Here is a 25,237-nt window from a genome sequence, read left to right as displayed (position 1 = left end):
GCTTTTTCCCTTCAGCCGTGGGTGTGGACCCACCAGGAAACAGAGTGAAGCGGGTGGACATGGAGTGACTCAGCCCTCAAGGGATGTCAGTGACAAAACGGGCTTTTATGGACATTATTCCTTTTTTGGGGTTTTTTGTGTAACCTTTCTGAGCACACTTGTGAAAAACTCGGCCCCCTTTTGATAAAGGTAAACCTCATTCTACCCCTTCCCAATCCGGTCTTTTTCTCTCTCTTTCTTCCTTCCTCCCAGTAACTCAGTATCACACATAGGATAAAACACATTTTTCGTCTATGCTGAGAAAGCTTTGCCTTTTGTGACTTGTATCATGAAAACCAGCGGGGCTTGTTGTTTTCCAGGCGGACGGTTGTAACATCAAATGTGCTGGGATGCCTCCCTTGCCGCCCCCCGCTTGCATTGCTCTGTTTCACAGATTGTGTTTGGTTGGGGAGCAGCTATAGGATTCAAAAAGTGATTGTATATCTTTCAGTTGGGATTTTGTGCCAATCGTCATGTAAGGTGGGTGGTGCTGACCTGATGTGGCGGGTGTACCTTTGCTGGGCAACCCGCAACGCTGGGTTTCGGGGTGAGCTGCGGGGAGACCAGCCTCGGGAGCTGGGCATGAGTCCCCGCAGATGAATGCACGTTCCTGGGGCCGGGCTGTTGTCTGTAGAAAGCCTGCCCAGAAATCCTCCCTCCCGAGTGTGGTTTGGATACAGTTTACTGAGGAAATTAAGGAGCCTCCTACGTGTTACCAGGAAGTCTTGGCTGGAACTTTCCTCAGTGAAAAATAATTTGTAAATTTAGTAACTTTTTGGAGCTGATTTTGAAAGGATGTTAGAATGAAATCCGATGATACTAATGACAAAGCAGATGACAGAGCAGACAGGCTGGAGCCGTCGGGGCGACATGAAAAGGAAGATCGCACAGCAGAAGTTTGTGCTCTCCTCCACCTCCACCCGTGGGGATGTAAATATCTGGTCTGCTTGGCAGTTACGTCCCCGACGCAGGGAACAGTGACTCATCGCAGCCGGAGGAAAGCACCTTCCCTTCGGAGTGCCCAGCTCTTTGATTGATTCCATGTTGACCAGGAGCGCTTGCTGCCCTGTTAGCTCCTGGCCTGCAGCGTGACTCGACTGATTGTTCAACTTTCTCAGCAATTCTGTTTTTCTCTGGCGTTGCGACGTGAGCAGGTTTTCCAGGCCTGCCCACCCTTGGTTGGCCGGGATCTCCTGGAGTCTGGAACGGCCTGCAATGATAGAAGCGGCCAGCAGGGCAGCCCGGGTCCTGCGTGGCTGTTGACACTTGAAATGTGGCGAATGTGACCAAAGAATTTTAATTTTTTTTAATTTTTTTTTTTTGGCTGCATCGCGTGGCATATGGGATCTTAGTTCCCCGACCAGGGATCAAACCTGTGCCCCCGACAGTGGAAGCGCCGAGTCTTAACCACTGGACCACCTGGGAAGTCCCTGAATTTTAATTTTTATTTCATTTTTCAGTTAATTTAAGTTAAACTGCCTGCATGTGCCGTGGCCTCCGGGTGCTCTTGGGGACGTGGTAGGTCCATGGGTGCCCAGGCCCAGGGGTGTGGCTGCTGCCTCAGTTTACCCGCTCGCCTCCAAGGCACAAGTCTTGCTTTCCGCCGTGCGCTTCGAGGTGCAGGGATAGGAAGGCCTGGTCCAGGCCGTGGGGTCAGGTTGTGTGCGGGGCAGGCAGCCCTTCCGCAGAGGGGTCCCCTTCCCTGTCTGCACCCAGTCCGGATGGACGGTTCCGTTTTTCCCTTTGTTGCCCTTGTTCTTGACGCTAGAGGAAGAAAGTGAGAGGGTCTTAGACACGACCCCTGTGAATGGCAGGTAAAGATGGAGACAGATTTGCAGCTTTGAGGGAAATTTAAAAAAACCCTCTCCCTGGCCCTTCATAGCCCTGGGTTTACGGTACGTGCTGGTTACGGATGGATCCCCTGCGAGTCCAACTCCTCAACGCTAGTGCTTACGTTTCTGTCCTTGCAGACTTTTAATTCCTTCGCGGGCGGACGTGTGCCTGTCGCGTGTCCACGTGGACGCCTGCTCGGACCGGGTGGTGCTGCCCCGTGTGCCCGCGTGGGGCCCGCGCGTCAAGCCCTCGGGGCTTCCCGGGGTCAGCCGCTGTACCGTGAGAGCGCTGGTCCGTGTCTGTCCTGCTCGGGGAGCTGGAGGTTCCGTGAGGGTGGCACTGCGTCCGCAGGGCCAGCACACACCTGGCCCTTGGGAGGCGCTAAGCGTCAGCTGAGCCTTTACCCAGGTACCTGACCTTGTGTGGCCTGCAGGCAGCTGGAAGGGTCCATTCCAACAGCTTGCTCATGGAGAGTACAAAACAGGGGTTTCTGATCAGTGGTGCCGATGCCAGGAACCAGGCCGGCACTGTCCGGTGTCATGTCCCCTCGTCCCCACCCCCTGGTTAGCTCAGCCTCTGGCGGCAGTGGTGTCTACACCAGGCCTGCCGGGAGGTTGTGCGGGGGCGTGTGATGGGCTTGGGCTGGCCCCGAGGAGACTGGAGCAGCTCCGTTGTAGCCAAACCCCGCAGGCTCCCGTTGGTCAAGTCTTCTCGGTGCACGGCCGCACCCACTCATGGACCGGCTGCCACAGGGCACAAGAGCCTAAGGCGGCTTGCACAGCGCGCTGTTCACCGTACACGGCCACCAGCGCCACAGCCAGCACCTTTGTGTGCCTGGTTCCCTTTACGCAGAGCCCCCATGTTTCTCGTTACGCTGAAGCCTGGGCATTTTATATATTTCTTTAGGGGATGGTTAATATGCTGGATCTTTTTTCCCTCGTTATTTTCTAAAGGGTCAGCGCTCACGGGTAGGAAAGAGGGGCCTCTTTTGCCTTCGTACTACAGTATGTATTTCCTCAGAACAAGGATGCTTCCATAACCGCCGTCCTGGCAGTGAGTTCAGGAAACGTCACAGTAACTGTGACGCTTGATCACATCCTCAGCCCAGATGCCACTTCTGCCAGTTGTCTGGCGGCCTCCTTCGTGGTTTCCTGCGCCGTCCAGGCCGGATCCAGGCTGGAGGCTGCGCTCAGGTGCCCATCCCCTCAGCCCCGCTCGTGTCCACAGGAGTTATCTTATTGGATGTCTTTCAATTTAGGTTTGTCTAATTTGATAACATCCTGATCAGGTTCTGGTGAAGCATCTTTGGCTGAAATGCTAGGAAGGGGTCGTGTGTCCCTTTGGGGGGTGTCACCCAGGCACATGGGGCCTTCTCGATGGGGTCATGTGGTCACTTGGTTTAGGTGTTGTCAGGCTACTCCACCAAACAGTTAACTGTTTTTCTCCTTGTAATTAATAAGTAATTTTTGCGGTACTGGAATAAAATGTTAATTTCGTAAACAGCCACAGTTACCATTTCTAGTAACAGTTTTTAAATTCGCTTTTCAGATGTGTTTTCTAGGTCATGATCTTCATCTGCACATAATGATTATTTTTGTCTCTTTCTTCCACTATTCATATCTCATTGGCTCTTGTTGTCTTGTTCAGTTGGCTATAGCCTCCAGGTGTTGCTAAATAAATACCATGATGATGGGCTCCTTTCTCATTTCTAGCCTGACAAGGAGAGCTTACAAGCTGGTTCAGAGCAAATGGAGCTTTGCTGCTGAGATCCACTTTCTTCTTTTCCCCAGATTTCATTAGGTTTTTTTTTTAATTGAAATATAGTTGATTTACAATGTTCTGTTAGTTTCAGGCGTACAGCAAAGTGATTCAGCTTTATATGTATATATATATGTATATATACACACACACACACACATACATACATATACACGCGTGTGTGTGTGTGTGTGTATATATATATATATATATATATTCTTCTTCAGATTCCTTCCCATTATAGGTTATTACAAGATACCAAATACAGTGCCCTGTGCTGTACAGTAGGACCTTGAAATCCACTTTCTCAAGGCAGCCTTCCCGAGCTTCTGAGTGAGGTCCCACGGGCAGCGCCCCCCAGCGCCCCAGGGTGGCACCGTCTCGTTGTTGTTGCTGGCGGGTTTGTAGTTAATCCTCATTCGGCACAGTCTGAGTGTCAGGGGAGCAGGGCTGTGCTTCTGGTTCGTTACTGTAAACCCGGTACCTACCAGTGTGTTTGCCCCATAGTTGGCAGTTCATAAATTCTTGGCAAAATTAATACACAAACAGTAGAGGTCTGAATGCAAAACTGAGCCGGCCACAGAAAGTGGCTGAAGGTTATATAGTAGCTTAGCTTTTAAAAGACCTGGCCGGCATACCTCCCAGCTGGGTGCCCTTGAACAGGTGACCTAACTCAAGCTCCCGTTTCCTCATCTGTAAGATGGGCACGCTGCCCACTTCCTGGGTCCTGAGAACTGGAAGCAGTGTGTTCATAGCCCTCGCTGCAGTGCCTGGCGCTAGATACACCCGGCGCAAGCCCCCGTCGTTGTCATCGTCCCTGCTGTCCCTGTGACCAAGTAGGAGAGGGACTGTGTTTGCTTGGTGAGGCGTCTGGCGTCAGCAGTGAGATCTGGCCTGTTGCTGGGGAAGCCGCTGCCGTGCCTCAAGCTGGTCGTGCTGGGGCGGACCGGCCCTGTGCTCTCTCGCCAAGGCGCCAGTCGCTAGTGGGGCTCTGTAGAGGGCGGCCTTCGTGCATGGGCCGTGGGACGGGCTCGGCTACCCCAGGATGCCTCCCGGCTGCTAAGGTTGTACGATCAGAGTGAATGAGGAGGGTGTGTGTTCTTGTGCTTCTCTGAGCTGCTTGTCCGGACGGAGGAGGGATCTCAGAGCACAGGGGATTTTACCTGGAATCGGCTTGAGTGGCCTCTGCGGGGTGCGGGGACCGGCTCACCCTCGGGCAGGACGCTGAGAGACAGGCAGGGCCGGGCCTTGATCTCAGGCCAGCCTCGGAGTCGCTGTTCGTCACCGCAGTGTTTGTCCCCCACCAGCTGGGATGCAGGGCATCTGGCAAAGGAGAAGCTGTGACTTGGAGATGGATGCCCAGAACTGATGAAACAACTCATATGTACTGCAGGGCATTTAAAAAATACAGAAAAGCGTAGAGGATCATGTAACATGTCCTTGTTCACGTCCTGTCATATTTTTTTTAAATAAGAAAAACGACACGTTATGGTTGACATCGGGGTCCTCTGAGTTCCTGAGACCCGTAGGAGTTTGATGCTAGGCCTTTCTCGTACCTTCCACACCCAGAGACATCTGCGAGTGATGGTTCGTTTAGTTGTGTGTGTGGCGGCGGGGGGGGGTATTTACACAAGTCGTGTCATGCAGTCTGCTTCGTTATACTGTGTGTGTTTTCCACGGCTGTAGAAAGACTGCTTCGTGGGTGAGACTGTCAGACACATAACTGACTGTGTCTTCGCAGCCCCACCATCTGACCACAGCCCTTCCCGGCCCTGTGGCCTCCTTCCCGGCATTCCTTCCCCTGTTCTCATCGCTCTAGCCTCTCAGCCCCCGTGCACCTGCGCACTCCCGGGCCTCAGACAGAGCATCCCTGCCTGCCCTTCGACCCGTTGGCTCCGGCTCCTGTCCCATCCCGGGGGCCCCGGGCTCACCTGCAGCCGCCTCCCCTGAGCTCCCGGCCGGATCTAGGGGCCCCTGCGCGTCTCCATGCTGGACCTGGACGGAACCCCTGCCCACACCCCAGCGGCCTTTAGGTTCCTGAGGTATCTGGTTTCCTTTCCTCGGGAGCACTCCTGTGTGTAAGGCGCTGCGGGGATAGGTGTGCAGGGCGAGCAGGACACACTGCCTCCCCGCTCCCGGGAAGCAGGAGGGCGACATTGTGACCACAGAGAGCGAGTGACGGTGAGACTTCAGGGGATGCGGGCACAGTGAGGAAGGCCCCGCAGGAGGCGGGGGAGACAGTGGGTGGCAGGACTTCCTGGGAAGCGGCATCTTAACTGAGGTCTGAGTTACGAGCTGGTGACGGGGAAGAGTCAGGGCAGAGGCTCGGGGGCCAGGGTGGGGTGCTCTGATGGGGAAGCCAGAGATGGAGCGGACAGCCTCGGGGCCCCTCTGCAGGTTCAGAGGAGAGAAGTGATGTGGGCACCGCCAGGGCCACCCAGTGGGACGGACCGTGGGGGCCACGCTCAGGCATGAGGACCGGGGTGCTGGCTGCGGCCGTGGCAAAGGCTCATAACCCTGAAGGCCGTTCGGGACGTGGCCCACGGGCTGGGTGACGGGCTGCCTCTGAGGGTGGGGGAGGGTGGAGGAGGATGGCCCCCGGAGCCCCCAGGGGCAGCCGGCGGCCTCCAGCTCAGGTCCTCAGCCTACACAGGTGCGTCCCGTGTCGCCTGACCTTGTCGTGGGGTGGCAAGGAAGTGTACACACAATGTCCGGAGCCCAGGAGACGGGTGAGTTTTATTCATCTGAGCGCCAGAACATTGTTAGGAAGGGTTGTTTTATTCTGTGTGGTAAGACTAAAAGCATCAGTAATAAACCACATGATTTGGGGGAAGCCCCGGCCCGGGGACTGGGGCTCCATGATGTTCAGAGTGGTACCTGCTCTGCGGGAAGTCCCTCCAGGATCTGGACGTGTTTCCAGCTCATCTTTCGCGATGCAGCGCCTGTGGAACAGTCCATGATAACGGGGGAAACTACCTGACCCGTGATTCCGCTTGCAGAAGGGAGTGTGTGAGAGCCACGTAGGATAAAGGTTACAGAGGCTGAAAACCCTGCTGGTCGCTGATACAGAAAGCCAGACATCGTAGAGAAATTGTGTGGTTTTTTGTTTGTTTTGAGAGTAGCTATCTAAATATTTGGAAAATCGGCTACTACTCACTTAATAAAATAACCTGGGAGGGAAGTACTCAGACAGTGCGGCTTCAGGTCCTGCCCTTGGAGCCTTTTTGACGGCAGCAGCGCTGAAAGCATCTCGCTCACAGGATTATGAGTAAACGTTCTCTTTGTTTCTGAGCCCCGCGGGCTGAGATCCAGCCCACAGTGGGCTTGTCCAGATGTCAGCGAAAAGGCTGGGGCAATGGCTGGAGCCTTTGGTCGTCCCTCAGCCCGGGTTCTAGGCACCCTTCCTTCTACGTGCCAGGCTGTGAGGTGCGCGGCTCCCGGGCCTCTCGTGGGAGGCGCACGTGTGCACCGTGGCCCAGCTGCAGCCCCGGCAGCACCGGGGGGCCCGTCCCACCCTGGCCAGCTCCTCGCCGACTCCCCAGCCCCACGGAGACCTGGGCTTTGCCCGCCGCTTCCCAGTGAAACCCGGAGGATTTGTCTCTAGCTGCCGAGCGCCTTCTATGCGCCAGGGTCTGTCCTCAGCCCCGGTCACCGTCTACGAGGGACAGGCACAGGGCCGGCCGCGTCCACCCGCAGGGGCGCGTCTTCCCGGGCCCCGAGATGGCGTCTCTCTCCAGCCCGCGGTCACACTGGGTCCCAGGAGCCCCTGGCCTGGTGTGGCGTCCTGGGGTGGGCGGGTAGGGCCGTGAGGATGGACCGCAAGGCAGAACAGCGTCTCCCTCCTGTTTTATATGTTGTGCTAACTTGTAAGACTTTCCCTGATGTCATTTTGATCTATGAGCTTGGATCCGCGCGGCGCATGTAATTTTTCTAAAGCAGATTGTTTTTGTTTGTTTCTTAAATGCCCGTGAGATTTGCAGTGGTGTCACTGGCGGCCGTACACAGCAGGAAGAGCACAGGCTGTGACACCGAGGCCCGCGAGGAGGTCTCTCGGTGATGCAGTGAGAAGTGGTCAGCCGGGCCCCGGGTGGGGAGGGCGCGTCGGGGCAGCGCAGTCCCCGGTCTCCTCTGGGCCTCCTTCTCCTCAGCGGGCGTCCCGAGCTCTGCCTGCCCTTGAGACTCCATGAGGCCCCCACCTCTCCCGTGTCCCTGCCACCCCGGGCCAGGACACCCCGGGCCGCTCGTCTCCCACGTCAGCTACTCCAGAGCCCCAGCCACCCTTCTAATTGCGTGCCATCAAGTTGACCCCCGTCACCGTTACTAAGCGTAAGTTCGGGGGCGTCCAGTGCATTCACACTGTCGTGCAGCCGTCGCCACCATCCATCTGCAGAATTTCTCATCTCCCCAAACTGCACCTCGGTCCGCTCTGCCCGCCAACGCCCCAGCCCGCTCCCCCAGCCCCTGACACCCGCCCTCTGTGGGCCTGACCCCTCTCGTATCCCTGTTTGCCCTTCGCTTTCACGCTGCCGTCGGTCCAGGTGGGTACAGCCTTTAACTTAAGTGTTTCTCACACAGCCATCCCTGCTGGGCCCCAGCGCCCAGTGCCTTCCCTGCCATGCCCTGCCTGGAGCGCGTCCACCTTCTTCGGTGGGGTCACCCAGTGTCACTGCCTCGGGGCTGGGTTGGGGCACTCACTGTCTGCACTCTGTGTTTCCCCACGTGTTCCTGTAGTTTATAATCGTTTATTTCCTATCTGATGTATTTGTGTGTCCTCCCCTCCCCACTTCCTGCCCCATTCATCTAGAAGGCCCTGAGGGCGAGGGCGTGTGTGGAAGTGTTTCTGCTGCGGTTCCTAAGGGTTTGTCTGGGCCTTTTCCCCCGCTGAACACGTGGCCCTCCCGTCAGCTCACACAGAGGGGCAGTGGGTGGGGAGGGTCTCGGGACTTGGGAACCACCCTTGGAATAGTCCTTGTCAGACAGGCCGCCCACCCAGACGCTGGCCGCCCAGGGAGTGCCCTGCCCCGCCACCGTCCCCGTCCCCGTCCCCGTCCCCGGCTGGCGTCTCCCGTGCTCTCTGCTCCGGCATCGCTCATTGTTTATCATCTGCAAGTAGGGGACCCCGATGAGACGTTCAGCCCGTATTTGGGGATACTTAATTCAAGTTTCTTCTGATACACCTCTAGCCTGTAAGGGATTGAACCATAATCCTGACATTTGCGGAGTCGATGCCTGTGGTCGTGTTTCCCTTTCCTGAGCAGTTCTGCCAGTTTCTTTGTTTAACTCCTTGTACTCTTCATCTTTTCAGACTTCACCTTTTATAATTTTCAGAGTTGTAATTTCAATTTGTTCACTGTCGTTTAAGCAGCCAAGGAAGTTTGACTTTTTTTTTTTTTTTTTTTGCGGTACGCGGGCCTCTCACTGCTGTGGCCTCTCCCGTTGCGGAGCAACAGGCTCCGGACGCGCAGGCTCAGCGGCCATGGCTCACGGGCCCAGCCGCTCCGCGGCATGTGGGATCTTCCCGGACCAGGGCACGAACCCGTGTCCCCTGCATCGGCAGGCGGACTTTCAACCACTGCGCCACCAGGGAAGCCCTAAAGTCAGTAACTTTTTAAAGGAGCAGATGAGGGTCTCTTTGGAGAACTCTTCTATCCACAATGACTTTTTTCCAGAGGATTCCATATTACTAACATGGTAGTTAACACCAAGTTCAAAGTCTTGAATTCTCAAGCTTTTTGGAGAGTACTTTATCAGCCTGCATTCTCTAATTTTCTTAAAAGTCAAAATTGTTCAGTGTTCTTTCCGGAGGATCCAGTATTTAAAAGAAAGCAAAAAAAAGAGTGCACTTTAGCTTTGATGTTACACATCTATGCCACCTTTATTTTTTCAAACTTTTTGGTGTCACATACACGCTGACAGAAAATTTGGAAAATACAGAAATGTGGGAAGGAGAAAAGCCGTGTACAGCTGCTGCTCACCGAGGTGCCCGCTATGGCATTCAGCGTGTTTTCCTTGTGCCTGTTTCCTTTTTAAAGAACCAGAGCAGTCACTTTGCTGAAACTGCATATTTGCAATCACTGCTGCTGGGGGATCGGAATTCAATTAGCCAGGGGCTTTAAAGCACCTTTTTTATGTTAATGTCTGTGTGGCTGAGTAGGTTAGGATCCTGCGCCGTCCTGAGCTGGGAGCCCCAGCAGGGTCTGGAATGCTGGTGGGCGGTGTGGCCCGGCTGGCAGAGGCCACTGGACACTGACAGCTGTGGCCAGGCCGAGTCAGGGCAGGACCTGGCTTCTGTGCTTCCCTCCCCACCCAACTCCATCATCGTGGGCCCTAATTTCTACCACCTGGATCAGAGAATGCTCATGGTAACCAAAACCAATATGTGATTTCTAATTTTTTCTGGATTGTCTTCAGCGTGGAGAAATGTGGAAGGTAAAAGATGCATCTTGTTAGGGACTTATCACGGGGTGGCATGTTTGGAAGCGTGAGGGATTATTTCCTTTGCTGTAAGTGCCCTTGAGTCCTGTTGGACCCCGAGGTCAGGGTTGGTCCTTCCTTCGCCTGCCTGGGTACCACACCCCATATACATCCTCTCCTTCCATAGGTGGCTCCTTCTCGAGGGGCCCACAGAGACGTCCCACTGTTCTGAACACTCTTTGCAGGGTCTACAAAGAATTTTGTTGGAACTGAACAAGTCACACAAGAGCTCGTTACTTGTTATAAGGTATAACTTAGCTGGTTTATACCTTAACTGAACTCCATTGCATTTTCTTTGTACAAATGAAAATTAAAACCTAAGGGTTTCCTGCCTTCGTCCCGAGCAGATCGCAGGGCGGTGATACTGGGCGGAGCGTCAGCCTGCAGCCTCGGGGAGAGAAGGCTGTGTGCCGGGTTTTCCATCCAGTGCCCTGGCCCTGTGGAGGCGGGTGCTGCTCAGACACTAAGGAGATCCAGGCCAGAGGCTGGCTGTGTCGCGAGGGTGGGTGTGTAGCCCTGAAAAGTGTCTGGCTCAGTTTTTATATCAGAGAAAACCATTCTGACGAATAGGCCGTCAGGGATAAATTGATGAGTTTGAGGCTGCAGTTTACATAACAATTAAACCAGTTTGGTTTATCCCCACGCTGCTGGAACCAGGCTTCTCCCTGCACAGTTATTCAGTGTTGTTAATCTGTTTTATGACCCACTTTCCCCAAATGGATCGTTTCTTCTCCACGGGGCTAAAATACGTGCCGTTGTGGGGATCTGCGGCAGTGAGCCAGTGGTTTTAAGAGCCACCACGGAGGGCCAGCTGTTTGCTGCGGGGGGGGTCCCTCCGCCTCCCCCGTCTTCTGCTCCACGCATGTGGAAGCATATCGTCCATCAGCACCGTTTCCAGGTCTCCTGCCAGTTCTGAGTTGAGTGGAGGGAGAGCCAGGCCCCACCACTGGGACGGATGCTGGGGATTGGCTGGGGGATGTGGCGGCCTTTTCTCCCGGCCCCCCGGGATGTTAGGAATGTGCTCTGGGGAGGACCTGAGTCAGATACAGGCCTTTTCACATTCTGCCTGTGCTGATAGCTACTCGCTGGGCTTTGTTGTGTGATTCCTCCAGGACAAAGCCGGGGGTCTCTAAACAAGCCCCGCTGCTGGTTCCCGGAGAGGACCCCGTCTCCCTGAGGAAACCTGGGCTAGCTTCCTGACTCTCTGACCCAGCTTCTGTTTTATCAGTGGCCTGCGGTCAGTCAGAGAGGGTCGCAGAGAAACACCACTCCCTTGGAAAAGGTTGAAAGGGTTAAAGTCTAACTTGACCTTAAATGATGGAAAGTTATTTTCTTGGTTTAGGGTGGAATACCGTGTGACAGAACGACAGCCGAGGTAACGGAAGTGTAGCAAATTGGTGTAACGAAAACACGGACGTCTGCTCCAAATGATGTAAACTTCAACTTGCGTGTGATCTGGGAAGGAGTTTTCTCCCGGATACTTGGTGAAGCCCTGGCTGCTGGGGGTGGCGCCCGGCCCCTGGCTTCCCCCCTCTTGGGGAGTTTGGGGGGTGGTGAGGGTGGCAGCGAAGCGCTGCTCCTGGCTGGTGACACGTGGACTCCGGGTGAGCGCTGGGTGTCACCTGGAGCCTCGTCTGCGCCGTCGGGCCCCCGTGCAGCCCCGAAGCCAGCCGCCCTCCGCCTCCGCCCCGCAGGGGGTTGCCGGCTCAGGGGGCCCTTTGCTGGGCCCGTCGTCCTCTTTATTCTCTTGCGCAGCGTCCACCACCTTGCTGCTGTGTCACGGGCCTCCTTGCCCAGGTCACAGGCCCCATATCCTCGGAGAGTCCATCATTTTCATTCTCGGGGCCCGTGCGGGGCCAGCACTTGCTTGTCAACAAGCGCTCAGTACCTGCGTTGGTGAGTGAAAGGCTGAGCAGACGCCCGGTGGACCAGACGGCCCTGCCCGGGCCTGGGGACCCGGCCGCCGGGCAGGCCTCACCCGCGTCCTCCCCACCTGGAATACTTCTTGCTTTTGTGACAGCACCTGTGGCCTGCGAGGCATGAGAGGGCAAAGTTTCAGAATTGAACTTTGGTTAATTTTGCCACCATAGCGTTCAAGTTACCCGTTAGGCCGTTGGCCCGAGCGCTTGAGCAGTGAGATTCCTCAGTGCGATGACAGCCCCTTGCCCGTGGGTGGGGACAGGGGACAGTAGGGGCGAGGGCCCGTGCTCCAGTCAGAGCTGCTCTGAAGCCCAGTGGCAGCACAGAAATGACTTTTTAAAATAAATTTCGTGGGGGTAGGTTGATTCAGCAGGAGTTTTTTATGGTTTTATTGTCAACTTTGTTTCACAAAATCCAGTTTCTTTGTTTCATCCTCTGAGGAGTTAGGAGGTCACAGCTTGCACAGGAGCTGCCCTTTGCTCTCTGGGTGACTTGGTGACTTTGGAGGAGTGACCTGTACCTCTTAGCCATGGTGTCCTGTCTGCAGAGCAGTGCAGATGCCGGCTTCCCTCTGAGATCACGGCCGCCTCAGTGAAGGTTCTGTTTAAAGGAAGTTTCCTTCCAGGACCCACACGTTGGCTTCAGGGACAGTGCGTCCATCCGGGTTTTAATCGGCATTTGGATTAGGGGCGGAGTGCTGGGAATCTGTGTCGACGACCGTCTGATGCTTGTAATGAAAACATCGCCGTGGCCCTGGTTTCTGGCGCCGCAGGCTGTCTGGTCCTGACCGTGGAGGGGGGCAGCACGCGGGGGCCAGGCTGGCTGCTCCGCGGCGAGAGGGGCCTGATCTGTCTGCGCGGCCGAGGCTGCTTTTAATAGAAACTGAACTCAGAGCCTCTTCTCTCCCCCACGTGGAGTTACACGTCTCAAGTTTCTCCCCCTTGGTTGTCTTCCATCTGTCATTGCAGTTACTTATCGCTGTCCTGGTCTCACTTCTCCTGTTCTGTGTCGTTCCTCCTTGTGGAGGATGTGTGTGTGCCTCAGTGGATGTGACCGACGGGTGCTGGTTGGCCACCGCCCTCGCCCTTGGGGTGTCTGGAGAGCAGGTCGCGATTCCTGGACCTCAAGGCGTTTCGGAGCTCAGAAGGGCCCTGGAGAACACAGAGCAGAGGCACCAGGACCCTGACCCATGAGTCGGTTACAGGTGGCAAAGCTGGGACTGGACCCCGCACCTCCTGACCCTTAGTCACCATCGCTTTTTCTGCTAAAACAGCTTGTTTCTTTGGGATGTTATGCCTAAGACAGTTTATTCTAGTTCAGTGTAAGAATCACTGTGCTGGCATATGTCCTGCAGGTACCACCAGAAACACGAGGGCGGTGAGTTCCCACCCCTCCGCATAGGGCAGCTCTGGTGAAGCAGGGGTGAAGGCTGCTTGTGGTCTGTATTGTGATGTATCAGTCAGGGAGGCGAGTGCGTCGTAACAAATGTACCAGCGGCTCGAGCACGGAGGAAGTAAGTCGCCAGCTCCTTGCAGGTGGTACGGGGAGGAGGGCGCCTTCCCACGGGGCCGGAACAGGAGCGGGCACACTGCCTTCCTCGAGCCTTGGCCCAGAGATGGTTCGTATCCCCCGCTGACATTTCCTTGGTGAGAACGAGTGTCAGGGAGGCACAGAGCCACGCGGGCTGCTGAGAAATGTTCAGCTCTGTGCCCCGAGCAGCTAGTGGTCACTGTGGCGAGGGGGGTGCTGTGGATGTTGCCGGGCGGGGGTGCCCCCCGTGGGCCTCAGACAGCTTGGCAAGCGGGAGGGTGGAAACGTACGCTCCATCCCAAGGCCAGTGGGGGACCCCTGGAGGCGTCATAGTAAGCAAGCGACGCGATTAGCCCGTGTTTCGGGAACGGAACCCACGTCAGCACCAGCCTGCAGATGGGAGCGTGGTGAGGTGGGCGCTTTGTGAGGAAAGGCCTGAACACCAAACCCGTGGGAGAGCCATGAGGGCGACGGTAACTGCGTGTGTTTCCTGGCCCTTGGCTCGTGCCCTGCGCGCGTCACACGCGCTGTCTCACGGTTATCGCCATGGCCCCACGAGGTAGGTGTGGTGTGTGTTCCCACGCTTGACAGAGGACGGGCCTGGTTTAGAGAGAGGAAGGACCTTCCCGAGGCCACACAGCTCTGGATCCCCAGCAAGCAAACCTTCAGATGTGCAGACAGGACTGCTGGGGCCCCAGGCAGCAGGGGCCAGGCCTCAGGGCTCAGGGCTGGAGACACGAGCTGGGCCTTAATGAGCTGGTTTTGGTTAAGGTGGACTTGGGGTGTGCGTGGGGCAGGGACCCAGGTGACAGGGAATCAAGATGTGCTTTTGGAGGGAGGTCAAGGTGGGCGGGACTGGAGCCAGAGGGCTGGTGCACAGAGGGGGGACAGTGGCAATGGGGGGGGGGCTCTGGAATTCTTTCCCAGTGAGGCCGAAGCCAGGCACGTGGTTCTTAGATATTTGAGGTAGATTGTTTGTGCTTATTTGTTACTTGCCCTCATGCGTGAGACAGGCCAGGAGAGTGGGGACGAGGCCCGCGCCGGCGTTTTGCGCCTCACGCGTGGTCCTGCGGGCTGCGGCGCCCACTCGGGTCACTCCAGCGTTTGGTGCCTGCCCATAAGTGTGGTTACTTTATTTATTTGTTTATTTATTTATTTTTGGCCACGTTGGGTTTTTGTCGCTGTGTGCGGGCTTTCTCTAGTTGCGGCGAGCGGGGGCTACTCTTTGTTGCGGTGCGCAGGCTTCTCGTTGCGGTGGCTTCTCTTGTTGTGGAGCACGGGCTCTAGGCACGCGGGCTTCAGCAGTTGTGGCTCACGGGCTCTAGAGCGCAGGCTCAGTAGTTGTGGCGCACGGGCTTAATTGCTCCATGGCATGCAGGATCTTCCCGGACCAGGGCTTGAACCCGTGTCCCCTGCGTTGGCAGGCGGATTCTTAACCATTGCGCCATCAGGGAAGTTCCAAGTGCGGTTACTTTAGACAGAAACGTGCGGGGTGCTGTGAGTAGTGTCTGCTTTGTGTGTAGTTTTGATCGCGCTGGTTTTGAATAATACAGGTTGAGGACTGAGCCGCCCTCTGGAGAGTGGGGCTGGCCTTCGCTAGGGCTTCCCAGCACCACTCGCCCTGTGTGTACAGAGCAGCATCGCCCACGGCAGACGGGACAGCTTAAGGTCAGTCTGATCATTTACCATCGAGGGATAGGCATTTCTAAGACACAGTGAAACCCATCTGTTCTGCCTTTCATACGTCCTTGGGAAAGAATACTGATAGTTGACAATCAGACTGCCACTCTGTGGATTCTGGATTTATTCTTGTAATCTTGAAAATGGTCCCGTTGTCTGCCTTGGATTTAAACGTGCCTGCTCCCTGGCTTCTCACTGTGCAGCTGGGGTTTTCTGTCCTCTCACCTTGCTAACCTGCTCCTCTCCTGGACGGGTGACAGGCGCTTGGTTCTGTTTATGCTTCTGCGTGCGTTCGAATCCATTTATGATTAAACACTGTTCAAACATTCGGGGGAGATGTATCGACGCAGAGCAGGGCTGGTGAGGATGGGGGGCGGGGGTGTGCATCATTTCTCTCTTTTATTTTCAGTTGACAAGAGATGACATTTATTTATCTTTAAATTGTGCTCACAGCTCTGTGACTTCTGCAGAACTACAAACAAGATTTCATTTTAAAATTATGGTAAAAAAACAGACAATGGTCAGTACTTCTGAGGGGCAGGCCAACTCCCTGGCCCCCTTTGGCTGATAAACTTCACATCCAGATTCATAATCAGATGCCCAGGTAATTTATCCAAGTAAATTTGTGACTTAAAACAAAAATCTGGGGGGCTTCCCTGGTGGTGCAGTGGTTAAGAATCCGCCTGCCGATGCAGGGGACATGGATTCGATCCCTGGTCCGGGAAGATCCCACATGCCGCGGAGCAACTAAGCCCGTGTGCCACCACTACTGAGCCAGCGCTCTAGAGCCTGAGAGGCACAACTACTGAATCCCACGTGCCACAACTACTGAGCCTGCGCTCTAGAGCCAGTGAGCCACAGCTGCTGAAGCCCACGCGCCTAGAGCCCGTGCTCTGCAACAAGGGAAGCCACCGCAGTGAGAAACCCGTGCACCGCAATGAAGAGTAGCCCCCGCCCGCCGCAACTAGAGGAAGCCCGCGCGCAGCAACGAAGACCCAACGCAGCCAAAAATAAATTTTTTTAAAAAAGCTTATTAAAAAATTCTTTTCCTACCCAATTAATTTGATAGTCGCTTACATTTTTAAATAGTCAACAGAGAAAGTTCATAACTGTTCATAACCTTTAACTGTGTAAACTTTAAATAGTGGGAAATGTTTTATATAATTAGTTCAGCACTGTTGAGTGCGGGGCCTTGAGCTGGCCCGGGGTCAGGACCCCTGGAAAAGCCGAGGCGGGAGAAGAATCAGGAGACGCGCAGCCCACGCAGCTGCTCATCCTAGGAAAGCCCACGAGAGGTCGGCTTCCTAAACAGAAGCGTGCTGGGAGCCCTGTCCTCTGATGTCTCAAGCGTCGCTGAGAGGATGCTTTTGAGTGACTCCCGGACCTCATCACAGGGACGGGACGGGGGGCGGTGGGGAGTCGTCTCTGCAGATTAATGGTATCCTCTACCCTCTTGCTCTTCTCACGTTCTGTTCTAATAAAAGTCGGGGTGCTGTTTGTTTTGTCTCGTCTCTAAGGCACATCTTAAGTTCTGATGTAAGTACTTTTTGAGGAGGTGATTCACGGCCGCAGCTCAGAGCTGCAGGTGTGCGGTCACCGCAGCCTCCGTCCCACAGACCCGCCCAGGTGTCTCACCCGGGAGGGGCTCCGTTTCCCCGGACACAGCCGCGGGGAGCGTGTGTTCTCACCTGTCCTGCGGGAAGTCTGTGTGCCGCGGGGGCGCGCGCGGAAGTGCCCGGGAAGCGCACGCGGGGGCGCGCGTGCGGAAGTGCCCAGGGAAGCGTATGCGGAAGTGCAGGTGGAAGCGAGCGCACGCGGAAGCAGAACACAGTCAGAAGCGCGGCACGCGGCGCAACCAGCCTTCCCCCGGGCAGGGAGGCGAGCTTCTCTGGTCAGCTGAGTCTTCTGGCGGAAAATCCTCAGAGGGAGCTTAGCTGGGATTGCGCTGTGTGTCTGGGTGTTTGATCTCAAGGAGGGATCACGACTAACAGCTTCCGTCTGCTGGCAAAGTGTGTCTCAGGGCGAAGCCATTAGTGTCAGGCCCACGTGTGCCACGGGCCCGGCTCCGGGGACGTCTGTGTGCCCTGCCGGCCCTGCTCTGCCTGCGCACTGGCCGGGACGCGGGCCTCCTCCGGCCAGGGGCACAGGCTACGAAGCCTGACCTACGAGAAGCCGTCTGTTTATCAGCTTTTGACTTGAGCAGAGCCAAGTTCAGGATGAATGAACGGGATGATGTGAAATACTCTGGTGTTGTGAAACAGGAAACTGCCGGTTCTTTGTTTCTCGCTGTAACTGACCGATGGGATCCAGGTCTTGCCAACTGGCTGAGCAGGGCATGTTACCAAGTTGGGAGCCTGGGGCGGCTCACAGATTCCACCAGCAAGAGCGCCCACATCCACAGCCAGTTCCTGGAAGACGAGAAATGTAGGGAAAACAAGATGAGCGAAGGCAGTGCCTCCAGTGGCTGGTCCAGGGCGGGATTGCCAGACTCCAACCTAGACCCCGCCGCCTGGAAGCTGTAATTAAGGGGCCAGGAATGAGGGCCGCAGGATAGCGTGTCTCTGCAGAGCTCCTGGGCCGCCATGGTCCGTGTGCTAGCAGGCTTCCCGCATCCCGGTGGGCTGGGCAGTACTGGGCATGTGCTCGGTCAGAACGCACAGCCCAGTCTGTCCAGTTCCCGGGGGGAGGGAGAGGAAGGGAGCCCGCCACGTCCTTGGGCGGGGCGCTCCGAGGGCAGGCCGGCTGGCCCTCCTCGTCCCGGAGCCACAGGCCCCCATCAGGCGTGTGTGTGCCTTCCGCAGCCCGTGTGTGGGAGCGTGGGCATCTCCATCTCAGAGGTTCGCCGCTGGCTGACAAAGTTGAGGAGGAAGGACACCTACGGGGTTTAATTTTATGTATCATTTGAAGCTGATTGCTTGATTTTTCTTTTTTTTTTTTAAGTAGGAGTTAAAGCCCATAATCGGTTTACGTCTGATTTTCTTAGTGAAGCCCCTCTACAGCCAGAGGGGAGGTTTGCAGCGCATGGGACCCGCGTGCTGTGACCAGGCACCCTGGCCCAGAGGCGAGGCCCGGTGCCCACCCCTGACCCCTGCTGCCAGCTGGGCCTGGGCGGCCCCTTCCTCTCCCCTGGAATGCAGTTCCTCATCTATAAAAGCAAGTGCTTGAGCCTCATGGCTAAGTACTGTTGATTCTGAAGCGTTATTACGCCAGTGCATTTGTAGTTATAGGATGTTGGTCCACGTTCCCTTGTAGAATGGTTAAAATTCCTACAGGAGGTGAAGACCGCAGCCCCCGAGTTGATAATGTGCTTCGCGTCAGGTGTTGTTTTGTTTCTTCTGCATCTTTACCTTCACCTTCTCTTCACGAGCGTCTGCAGACACTGTTTTATGTGAGTGAACCAGCTGTAAGGTTTTTTATTCCTTCTACATGATAACTCAGTTTTGACATAAAGGGGAGCGAATGCCCTCCGCACGTGTTATAGTCCAGGGTGGAGTGTGGGTTGCGGCCCATGTGAGACCCCCGTCGTTACATGGCTTTCCACAGTGGGCTCCAGCTCCACAGGTGCACTTGTTACTTTGATAGGTTCACAGGAAGTTCTAAGCACGTTCCAAGAGGTCCCCTGTATACCTCACCCGCTTCCCCCTACTAGTTACAGCTTACATGACTGTAGGACAGTATCAAAGCGAGGAAACTGACGTTGGCACGAGGTGTGTGTCCTTCTTTGTCACGTTACCGCACATGTAGATCTGTGTGGTCACCACCTCCCCCAAGACACATGGCTCTCACCCCACCACCCAGCTCTCCCCTGCGCTCGTCACACCTAACCGCCCCCCGCCCCGAAACCCCTGGCAGCCACGAATCTGTTCTCTGTCTCTGTGACTTAGTCATTTTGAGATGTGACATAAATGGGAGTTTGGCTTTTCCAGCTCGGCATCATGCCTTCCATCCAGGCTGTGTGGGGCAGTAGTTCGTTCCTTTTTATTGCTGAGTAATCAGTATCCCACTGTGTGGGTTCCACCTGTGTTTCCTGAAGGACACAGTGGCTCAGCCCAGTGTTTGGCTCCTACAGATAGAGCTGCTTTGAACAGTCACGCGCAGGCTTAGAGTAGACGTAATCTGCCTTTCTCTGGGATAAATGCCCAGGAGTGCAGTTGATCAGTTGCATCATCAGGGTAAGTTTAGCTTAAGAAGCTGCTAACTCATCTCCCACGGGGGCTGTGCCGTTTTCCATTCCCAGCCCCAGGGCAGGGGAGACCCGGCTTCTCCGCATCCTCGCCGGCACCTGGTGGTGTGGCTGCTTTCTATCTTGGCTACTCTTCTAGGTGCGGCGCCATCACTCTGCACTTCCAGATTGGCTGGTGGTGCCGTGCACGTCTGTCCGTGTGCTTATTTGCCATCTGGGTGTCCTCTGCAGTGAAGTGTCCCTTCGTACCTTTTGTCCACTTTCTAACTGAATTGTTTGCTTTTTACTGTTGGGTTTTGAGAGTTCTTTACACATTCTGGATGGTCCTTTGTGCGATGTATGGTTTGACATTCCTTCTCTCAGCTGGAAGCTTGTCGTCATCCTCTGATGGGCTGTTTGTACAGCAAGAGTTTTCAGTGTTGACAAAATCCAGTTTGTTTTTTTTCTTCTTTTATAGATCATGCTTTTGGTGTCATGCCTTCATCAAGCCCTAGGTGCCTTTTTTTTTTTTTTTTTTTGAATTTTGAATTGTTTTCCTCCCATAGATAATATACCATTTCTCTCTGGATGCTTTTAAGACATTTTCTTTGTCTTCAATTTTCAAAAGGTTGGTGTGGATTTCTTTGAGTTTATCCTGTTTGGGGTTCAGTCATCTTCTTGAATCTGTAAGTTTACTTTATTCCCAAATTTGGGGAATTTTCAGCTATTTTTTTACCCCACCCAGTTTCTGTTCTCCTTCTGGGACTTGGATAACATGAAGGTTAGACCTTTTGTTGTGGTCCCATGGGCCCCTGAGACTCCAGTCATTTATTTCAGTCTCTTTTCTCTTTGTGGTTCAGGTTGGGTAATTTTTATTGTTCTAGCTTTGAGTTCACTGATTACTTTCTCTGTTCTTTTCATTCTGTTTGAGCCTAGTCACTGAATATTTGTTTCAGTTATTATATTATTTTTTAGTTCTAAAATTCCCTTTGGTTCCTCCTTATATCTTCTCTTTACTGAGATTTTCTGTTTCTTATAATTGCTCATTGGAGTTTTTATAATGGCTGCTCTAAAGTCCTGGAAAGATAATTCTGATACCAGGGTCACCCTGTGTTGGTGTCTGTTGACGCCTTTTCTCATTTTGTTTGAGATTTTCCTCGTAATTGAAATCTGCACATTTGGGGTGCAATCTTTGAAGACTTTGGATCTTATTTAAATCCAGTATTTTACTAGCACTCCTCTGACATGGCTCTGGGAGAAGGGGGGACACCCCCTATTATTTCCATGGGGCTACCACTGATGCTGAGGGCGAGCGCAGGTGCACCCGTGTTGCTCCCACCCTTGCTGCTGGCTCTCTGCACTGGCCTGTGTGTCCCCGAGTCCTCAGTGAGAATGACATGTCTCCTAGCCCCTCAGTGGGCACAGCCTGTGTCCCCTGTCCTTGGCGTGGACGGCATGTGTTCTCTGGTCCTCAGTGGGGCGGTGTGAGCCCCCTATCCTGGGTGGGGACATACTGCGTCCCCGCCCTCCGGGGGGGATGGTGCGATTGGCAGGGGCTGGTCTCCACCGCGGCTTGGTGGCTGAGCCAGACCTCGTGAATCAGCCGCCTCACTCGCCGTGGTACCACCTCATCCTGCCACCCATTTCAGCGCCCTTCCTCCCCGCCAACAGGATTAGACAAAGCTGCTCTAAACTGTTACAAGCCGTGTGACCTGTCTTCCCATTCAGGTAGGTCTTTTTTTGTCCTTTAATTAAGTTTTATAATTTTTCTCCATAGAGGTGTTGCATATCTGAGACTTACTTTTTATTCTGTTGTCATCATTGTTGCTTTCAGAGTTGTCCATTTAATTAACAGCTTTCTGCTGTGAAACTCCGGGTGCTGTTATTGCTGCCTTGAAGTAGGTCTCTGCCGAAATCTAGCTGTGCTTTATTATGAAGCTGCCCCAGATTAACACGGGGTCCTCGGCTCTGTGGAGGCCTTGCATTGTGTGTGCTGTTGAAGTGGATGGAAAATCCCACCAGAATTTCCCGGAGGCCCTTGCGGCTTCATGGCCTCTGACGAGGGTGTAACCCCCTCCAGCAGCCTTGGTGAGACAGTGGCTGGGAAGATCCCACATGCTGCAGAGCACCTGAGCCCGTGTGCCACAACTACTAGCCCCCGTGCCACAACTACTGAAGCCCACGCGCCTAGAGCCCGTGCTCCGCAACAAGAGAAGCCACCGCAACAAGAAGCCCGCGCACCGCAACAAAGAGCAGCCCCCGCTCGCTATAACTAGAGAAAGCCCGCGTGCAGCAACCAAGACCCAACGCAGCCATAAATCAATAAACAAATCACATAAAGAATTTTCTTAAACTTTGAGAGTGAGATTGATGCCAGCCCCTGACCTGCGAGTCTCCACAGCTGGCAGCTCAGAGGCAGTTTTCCTGTCTCTCCGTCTCGCCTCTCCTGGCATATGACAGCCAGCAGGAGGCCTGGGCCCTGTCCTGGGAGGGAGCTGCCTGAGTGCCCCGAGGGAGGACGGAGGCCTGCTGTGCGTCGAGGTCGGAGGCGACCTCTCTGAGCGAGGCCGCTAGTGCCAGGAGGCCTGGTGAGGGGGCACGGGAGGGAGCAGGGTGGCATCGGAGAGGCTGGCGGGGCCCGAAGTCTGCATTGTCTCCCAAGAGCTGTGGGCTGTTTCTAAGCTGAGCAAGGACCCGGTTTGTTGTGGGGTTTCGCCCAGTCTGTCCTGCTGGCCTGGTGGCGGGAGAGGTGGGAAGTGGCAGAAAGCCCTTGAGGCTGACCTGTCACCCGGGAGCAGAGTCCACGGGGTGCAGGAGGTAACGTCAGAACTTCCATTCGGTTATTGTTAATCTTCTCCTTTTAAAGTGTATGTGTCATGTTTCATCAAGTGTATATTAGCAGACGGCATCACAAATATAGTTCATAAAGAAGTAAGCAAGTGTGCGTAATTAGGTGGTGATGCCAAGACATTGTCCTGATGGGCGATGCAGGAAGAAAAGTTTAGTGATAAGAGTTCCTGACCCACAGGTGGGCTCGTGTGCTCCAGCCCAGCATCTGGTGAACGTATGGGTTTCTGCACGGAATTTAATATTATTTTAATTTTTAATTGTAAAAAAGCCTCTGAGTATTTAAATCTTCCCTGAGTTGGCCCTTAGGAAAAGAAAACAACTTGCTTCCCATCAGTAGACGACCGCGGAGTCCTTGAAGGATGGCTCTCCTCCTCGGCTGCTGCGTCCACGGCACACCTAGAATCAGGCCTCTGTGTTGCGTGGTCTGTTTCTTCTCCCTTTGAGTAGTGACCCACGTTCAACGTCATGAAAGTAATTGACTTGAAAAGGTGTGAGTACCGCAGCTCACCTTGGACTTTGTGGAAGAGATGGACTGGATGCTCCCCTAGATTTCCGTTGAAGGAGGACAGGAAAACCGGGGAACAACTGAAAAATAAGGAGGACGATGAGAGCCGTCCGTTCAGTTTTCATTTCAGAATTAGACTTCTTAAACAGCAATGCAGCCCTTTCTCCTGCGGGAGCTGGGACCTGCGCGGACCCTCCCCAGGGGAACTGAGCTTAGCTGTGAGCTGTGGCCGCTCTGCCGCCTGCGCCCCCATCCTGGCTGACAGGGACCTCGTGGGAGAGGTGACCTGGGTTAGGCCCTGGGCCTGGGGCTTGGTCGTGTCGGGGGGGGGGGGTGTGTGTCCGACTGAACATTTGATGTCGCCTCCGTTGCTGCCCGAAGACAAGCCCCACGAGGTGGGCTGCGGCCTGTGTCCTCTGTCCTTCCCAGTGTCCCTGCTGCAGGGACTGTCCAAGGTGTGTGGTTCTAGAAACCCTGGGAAGCGGTGCCCGGGTTCTCACTGTAGCCTCTGACGTTCGTTGGCGGTACTTCCTTACTGAAGGGAGTGCTCTGTGAGTAGGTTTCCCCTGAAATCTCGGCCAGAGGACGTCTGGAGCCCCCAGTGGTGACTGTGCTGAGAGCAGGGCCACGGTGCTGGCCGTGGGCAGACTCAGTGTCGTGTGGGGAGCTGACTGACGGCCTGGAGTTCGCTCATTACAGCACAGGAGGTTTTCAGGGGCCTCCCTCAAAGACCTGATTTACAAGGAAGTTATGGAAACTTGCCTGGCGGAACTCCGCTCACCAGCCTTCCCCTGGCGGCCCCGTGATCGGCTCCCCCCGTGAAGCCCGGGTTCCTTTGGGTGTGGGAGCTGCCCTGGGGAAACACCCCCAGCTCCCCGGCAGGGAGGCCCTTGGACCCCCGCCCCGTTGGGGAGGACAGAGAGGAGCTGTGTGTTGACATCAGCAGGGCTGCCCTGGGAACGAGGGCGAGGGCGGTGGGCTTCCATCCCACTCGGCCTCGGCCTCGGCAGGAGGCAAGGTTTTCTCCACTTCTGTCGACTGCGATACCTCCCCGGGCGCTTCCACAGCTTTCACGGTTTCGGTTCTTCAGGGAAGTGGGCTGGACGCCTCGTGCGGTGCTCGGGGGGGGGGGGTGGGGGGGTGGGGGGGGGGCAGGGGAGCCGCCCGCTCTCCCCAGCCTCTGTGCAGGGCCGCTCCGTCCGGTTTCCGAGGGTGCCTGTCGGATTTCCCAAATTAGGAAGGGGGGCCGAGCCGGGCTGCACACACGGTTCCTGTTGTGTTCCGACAAATGGAACTTTGTTCCCTTCTTTTTCCTTAACAGCAAAGGCTGTTTGCTCTCTTTGGAGGCGGAGCTGAGGTTTGTGTTTGGGGTCCCGTCTCGAGCTTTGCTGTATCTCCGAGGCTGGTATCGAAAGGAAGGTCTTGGTTTGGGCGGTAATGCCTGGGTAGGAGGCTCGTGGGTTTGCCTGGAGCGGTCCACTCAGGAAGGACGCGCTCCCCCCCCCCTCGCGGTGGGCGGTGGCAGTGGTGGTGGCCACACCTTTATGGCAGCGTGCCCGCCCCCCGCCCCCCACCCTCGCGGTGGGCGGTGGCAGTGGTGGTGGCCACACCTTTCTGGCAGGGCCTCCTGGGCTCTGCCTTCAGCTTCTGAAGCGTTTCCTTGGCCGAGTTTAACAGAATTGAACTCGGGCCTTGCCAGGACCCAGAAAATAAACGTGCAGAGCAGATTTCTGCTGTCTTCTTGTTTCTCCCCCCCCTCCCCAGTGCAACAGCCGCCCTGTCCTGGAGCCTTTTCTTTCTGCCCTTCAAATTTATAGGCACTGTGTTAGCGCGGAGCCCTTACCGTAATGTCCTTAAAATACACGTATTTAAATATATCTCGAGTGTCCAGAGAAATGGAATATTCTGGTTAGTCGATATACTTAACCTGCTCAGTGCATGGCTTCCTGGCACATGTAATAAGTAATAGCCAGTGCTACTTTTTAATTATTATTGTCATTACATTGTGTTGCATTATGTTATATTATTGAATTTCACGTTGATTAACGTTTAGGCAATAGACTCAGTTTTGCAGATTGGGTAACTGGACGTGTTAACGCCCCAGCAGCGGCTGACAGCCCCGACCAGTCTGAGGTTCCTAATGCCACATCCGCATCCTCTCACAGGAGGGGGCGGTCCCCGACCTGAGGTCAGCACGTTACTGCTGCTCTCTGGGTGGAATGTTTAAGTGTAAATGCAGTTATTACTTATTTCATGCTAGTCTTTGTTGCGTCACACCTGGCTCTTTCCTGGGTCTTCATGTTCGTGCTTAGACACCCCTTCCTCGGGAGGGAGAAGCTATGTGTAATATGGAGATAATCTTGGCATCTGACTTCAGATCAGGTTAGTGTCGGAATGGGCCAGTGTTCATCACTGCACAGACCACTGTAGTACCCGCCCCACCCATCTTCAGTGGCACTTGACCTGGTGGCCGGCTGGGCTCTGCA

General features: G+C 55.0%; 1 protein-coding gene and 1 long non-coding RNA gene across 2 annotated transcripts in view; both read left to right on the top strand.

Moving 5' to 3' along the window:
* FOXK1 (forkhead box K1) overlaps positions 1-25,237 on the top strand; it is a 59,183-nt gene that overhangs the window by 9,965 nt on the left and 23,981 nt on the right. The gene's annotated exons all lie outside the window — the stretch shown is intronic.
* Positions 18,166-21,722, top strand: LOC132504998 (uncharacterized). Its single transcript, XR_009535205.1, has 3 exons — positions 18,166-19,556; positions 21,068-21,124; positions 21,231-21,722. It is a non-coding gene; the product is annotated as an uncharacterized LOC132504998 (long non-coding RNA).

This window comes from Lagenorhynchus albirostris, chromosome 15, assembly GCF_949774975.1.
Source record: "Lagenorhynchus albirostris chromosome 15, mLagAlb1.1, whole genome shotgun sequence".
Lineage (NCBI taxonomy): Eukaryota > Metazoa > Chordata > Mammalia > Artiodactyla > Delphinidae > Lagenorhynchus > Lagenorhynchus albirostris.
Note: the sequence above shows the minus strand (reverse complement) of the source record. Positions and strands in the feature narration are given on the sequence as shown.